This window comes from Anabrus simplex, chromosome 6, assembly GCF_040414725.1.
Source record: "Anabrus simplex isolate iqAnaSimp1 chromosome 6, ASM4041472v1, whole genome shotgun sequence".
In the NCBI taxonomy this organism is placed as follows: Eukaryota; Metazoa; Arthropoda; class Insecta; order Orthoptera; family Tettigoniidae; genus Anabrus; species Anabrus simplex.
In genome coordinates, this window is record NC_090270.1 from 64,183,713 (window position 1) to 64,189,712 (window position 6,000).

A 6,000-nucleotide genomic window follows, 5' to 3' on the forward strand; every position below is an offset into this window, starting at 1 on the left:
ATACCGTGGCTGCCTTTCAGCTAACACTTCTGAACACCATCGATAAAATGTGTAGCTGCCGGCGTTTATCAGGCTTCAGCCATGAGACAGCCTGATGGTATGGGGTGGTATGAACATCGTACCCGATGTTGTAAATAAATCGCAGGCAGGAATTCAGTGCTCGTTGAAGTTTAAGTGTTTCTTCTCTCACCATGTCAACTAAAACGTCACAATAATCAAGAACAGGGATAATGAGTGTCTGTATTAGTTTGGCCTTTAGCTCAAATGGAAATATATCCCTCTGTCGTTTAAGAGGCTGAAGCATTCCAAAAGTCTTTTTACGTATTTCTTTCGTGTGACCAGAACAATCAAGTGTTTCATTCATAATTAAGCCGAGATTTTTATCCGTTTTACTGTAGGGAATAATGTTACCATTCAGTAGGATAGGCAGGATTGCGACATTGTTTGAGCAGCTCAGTGATTTTCGTGATCCAATTATGATTGCCTGAGATTTTGTGGAGTTTAGTATAAGAGAATTTCGTTGTGCATGTATACTGAGTCATCGGAGGTCATTGTTAATATCTTGTCTTGCAGTGTCGATATGTTATTTCCTGTCACGGATGGTATGTCATTGATATAAATACAGAAAAGTAAGGGCCCTAGAATACTGCCCTGTGGGGCACCACTAAGTTTCATTTTCCATTTAGAGGCCTTGTCGTTTACTGTTACACGCTGTTGATGGTTACTCAAACAATAACTAAAAAACTTAAGTGCAGCCAGGTCGAAATTTAGCAGTTCCATTTACTTTATCATAGTCGGAATTTCTATAGTGTCAAAGGTGCTACTGAAGTCAAGAATGATAAGTATAGTGAGCAGTCGTTTGTCTATAGCGTTTCTTCTTACCTTCAAAAGTGCTGTCGTATACTAAACGTTCAAAGGTTTATAAAGCACAGGGAGTATGGCCACAGGACGAATGTCAGAGAGTGATTGTGGGTCTAAACTCTTAGGTACCAGTATGACATTCAATATTGTCTGTTTTCCAGACAGTAGGGAAAATTCCGTTTAGTAAACAGTAGTTCAGTATGTGCGTCAGTATAGGCAGGACAGCACCCATAATGTTATGTATAAAAGTAATAGGAATATCATCTACTCGCTTTTGATGTGATTGGCCTTTGATTTAATAGAGTGCAAAGCCTTTTTAACCTGATTTTCTGTGACACTGTGAAATGTGAATGATGGATTGGCTGGAGAGGAGGGCGGTGAGTCGGTGCAGTTAATTGGGGTAGGTTGAATATTTATTCTACTAGAGTAATCATTCAGTTCGTCAAGTAGAATGTCAGGAGTTGTCAGGCTCTGTTGATGTTTTCCTATTCCCAGAGCTCTAAATTAGTCCCATGCGCGATTGGAATTAAAGTTGTTAGCTAAATTCCGGAAATACGCACATTTTTAAAATTTCTGATTAACTGCTTTGTGCGATTTCTTAAGATGCGGTACGATTCGAAGTCTGTGTCATCTAAGGTTTGTTTATAATGTCGAAGTAACGAGTCACGGTGGGCCATCATTCTCTTGGTTTCAACATCTAGCCATGGAGAAGGGCGAGAAACCTTTATTCGACGTGTATGTGTATGTTTCTTGCCGCATTAATCGTATAAAATGTCACTTCTTTATAGCTTATCACATGACCATTATTATAATAAAATTACCGTATTTATTTTCTGGCTTGGGGACTGGGTGTTTGTCCCAACATTTTCGTCTTCATATTCAGACAACATACTACACAACCAAGCACCAAAGAAGCACACAACAGTGATTACATCCCTCCATATAGGGTTGGCGTCGGGAAGAGCATCCGGCCGTAAAACAGGGCCAAATTCACATGTGCGACACACTTCGCACCCGTGACCCCACAGGTGTGGGCAAAACGGAAGAAGAATAAAAAGAAGAAGAAGCAGAAGAAGAAGAAGAAGAAGAAGATGATGATGATGATGATAATGATGATGATGATTACTATTAGCTTCCGGAGTCCGCACGAATCCACCACTCTTACTTGGATCCAAGGACACTCATTTCCTTTTTAGGTATTGTATACCACCTAAACTCTGGAAATTTGGACACCTATCAAAATAAATGGGCCCCCCCCAAACTGAAATCCTGGCTACGCTACTGCAGTCAGTGCTCCCCACCACATTATGTCTCTCTCTCATCGAGAGCAGACACGCCTGCCAAGCTCTTCACACATGCGAAGTCAGTGTGCGGTAACTGTACACACTGTGAACGGTACAGTGTTTGATCACCGCTGGTGTACAAGAAATGCTCAAAATGTGGCACAAGCTAGATGACTTTCCGGCTATTCAGTAGCTTACTTTTGCATGTTGTTGGGAATCTTGCATGATTTTACCAAAGAGAGAATCTTAACATTACTTTGGCCATACAGGTAGAACAGACATTGATGAGCTTGTAATGATTAGATAGTAAATTAAATGATATGTGACCTTAAGACTAATTCCAGACTCAAAAATTCATACAAAAATATCTCATACATTCCAGGTGATAAAATCAGCAGGCGTGACTCGAAAATGATCGACCATATGACATGCCCATAGGGATGTTTTGTGTTATACTATCCACGCCCTGATTCCACATTTTTTGGGGATACCCTATGTTAATAAATGGAAGTCAAAGTGTAGCAATATAGAAAGGTGAAAGTAGAAGGAAACAAATGAACAAGTACTTCCAAGCATCCTAGGAATTTAACACATTGAAGACTGAGCAAGTGAAGTTAGATCTTACACTGTAGACTGAGCATTTTAATGCGTTTTCACATTTTTATACAAAAATAACTGATAACGTTACTTACAGTCACAAAGCTATTTTGCATTCAGCAAAGTTTCAGCTATGCATGCATACCTTGATTTTCAAAATTGGAGCAAAACTCCTGCTACTCTCCCACGCAGCACATGCCACTCACTGCTGCAGGAATCTCCACTACTTGCTGTGGCACTGTACAAATCGGTTAGCCGCAATGAACAGCATTTTGTGCGTATTTCTGACAAGTATTTTTCTTAATACTTAAAGAATTTAAAGGAAAGAATTAGCTGAAAAAAACCACAAAATTTGTGCAAATTGCTCTTTTATATAATTCCTAGTTTCAGATGCCTAAAATGAAATAAAAACTGAATTTTCTCCACAAAGTGGGGTCCCTCCCCTCCCCCAAATCTCTGCCCCTGCATTGAGGATGTTTGAACAGCTGAAGCTCAGCAAGTTCCTCGGTTTTATGAGAGTGACCACAAGATTCCTATGCTTACTCCAGATGATGCAGTTGGTATAAGGAAATATTGTGTTATCTTGCTCTCTGGAACCCTATTATGTTGCAAAATAAATCAAGTCATGAACAATGGATGTAGGAATGAACATGGGAATGAGAGCTGTTAATATATTTAATGAGTTCATGATCAAGTCAATTTGAAATCACTATAAAAATCTAGAGGACATTGTTTATTAGACTCCCTTTAATGGTATTCGACAGTCATTATCAGAAAGATGAGATAAAATGTGCCAAATATGAATTCATGTTCTCCTTTGACTTTTATGTGGTGTAAATATATTGTCATGTATGTTCATACCTTCACTATACATTCAAGATCTGTGTTTCATATATTTAAGCGTTTAGTGTTAAATTTTAAGGAATGCGAGATGAACAAAATTAAATGTGAATATCTAATTTTCACAACCATATTGTACTTGAAATATACTTTCAGCTTATTAGATAGATCTGAGTATCATCCTCCAGGTCCCGAGAGCGCACCTTCAAACCTGGCAGAGGTGGTAGTTGGATTTTTGAAGGGCACCATTCATCACTTCTTGTTGAACGATGTTGGCATGTAAAAGGATCTCTAGTGACACATTTGGTGTTTATCCAGCAAAATAAAATTAAGTCTCGGCCATAGATTGCCCAAGAGAGATCTGGTTTACTCTGCCATTCGGGAAGAGTAAAACGTTATGCAGGCAGCCTAGGTGGCATCAAATAATCATCATAATCATCATCATCATCATCATCATCCAGTACTACCGTATATTTACTTAAAATGACCTAATAAAACTGAAAGTATGTTTCAGGAACTGAATGTTCCCATAAAAATACTCTTAAATTGTAGTAACTTAGGTCTTTCTTTATGCTGTAGAAACAAATGTTAATAGATGCTCATATGGCTGCACAAATACTGTCCAACAAGGGAAGTGTACAGGACGTAAGTTGAGCTAATAAATGAAACTTGAATTGTAGAAAGCAGGCAACAGTAGACTCAAAAAGTGAAGTCCATTTCAGCTGATATACAAAACGTTATGTGATACTTCTCCTTGAAATTGCCACAGACTTAAATATCTTCTTCGTATTGTTTGGCCATACGTTTTTATCTGCTTTTGAGTGTGTAAATGAATAAGAAACCATGATTATGACCATTGCAAACAATCATGAATTCCATTCATTTCACTATGCTTTGATAGTATCAGTAATAAATGTGATACTTGTGGTTTTTATACAATGTGCTCATTGTACAAATTCTTATTATCATCGTGCTGTCACTGACTTACTACAAACTGTCCACTTCATGTCTGTATTGATATGACAATCTAAGAATCAAATAATTATTTCACCACCTAATCGATACCTTTATTTGCCTTTGGCAATTTTATAAAATCATTATTAGTACATGTTTCGACTGCTTCAGTCATCGTCAGCTACATTCACTTATGCGTAGGTATAAAAAAAGTCAAATTATACACAATATATGTTCTCGTAACTTCCCTTGATCTCTTCTCATGGGAAACTTATGACTTTGTCTAATGGGGAACGATGATAGGGGTGAAGGGGTGGGGGGGCATTCCGAGGGGAAGAGGAATGCTTAAAAGGTATAATTAAAAACTTATCCTTAACTAAAATATAGTTTTTAAAAAATTCAGCTTCCAATTAAGAGGATAAAAAGTCTATATAAGTGTCTTATTTTTTTGCTTCTTTAAAGTGTTTTAGTAGTATTTTAGTTAAGGATAAGTTTTAATTACATTTTAATTACATCTTAAGAAATTAGTTTGTAAAAAGTTAACTACTGTTTTTCAAATACACTTCTGAGCGGATGCACAAAATAAGATACTTAAAAAGACGTGTTTTCATCTTCTTAATTGGAACCCAAAAGATTGTTTTGACAATATTTTAGTTAAGGATAAGTTTTTAATTATACTTTTTAAGCATTCCTCCCCATCCCTGAAAACCCCTCGGCCCCCTCACTACCATCATCCTTCCGCATTAGACAAAGTCATAAGTTTCCCATGAGAAGAGATCAAGGGAAATTACGAGAACGTATATTGTGCATACGTTCACCTTTTTTTATACCTAAGCATAAGTGAATGTACCTGATGATGACTGCAAAGCAGTCAAAACATGTACTACTAATGATTTTATAAAATTACCAAAGGCAAATAAAGATATCGATTAGGTGATGAAATAATTCTTTGATTCTTAGATTACTGATTTACACAAGTGAAAATGGTAATGCTGAACTGCAGACATGCAAAATACCTTATACAGCTCATATCTGGAAGTTTTTAATGAGTTTCTGCATGACTTATAGGTAGAGGCATGATTTTTTCGCTTTAACGATAAACGCGACAAAAAATATTTTGAAGCGATTTTGAGATATCTTAAAGAATCATATGATTCTGGTTATGAAATCAGTGATTTTGTTTTTTGCGAATTACAGAAAATTAAAGCAACAAAGACAGTTTAAAGCAAAATGCACTTATTTTGTGATAAGTGTGAAAATGCAGCGAAATTCATTGAAAATAACGATCTTGAAATTGTATTCCAATATCACGTGCGTGAAGGAAAACAGAAGACACAATAAGGATTTCTCAATTTGACAGAAGTAACTCTTCGTATTAATTAAAATTGTAAAATCCCGTAATGGTATGGCCATATAGAGTGACAGCTGTGGCCGTGTATAGTGAAAGGGCAATTTGTTATTAATC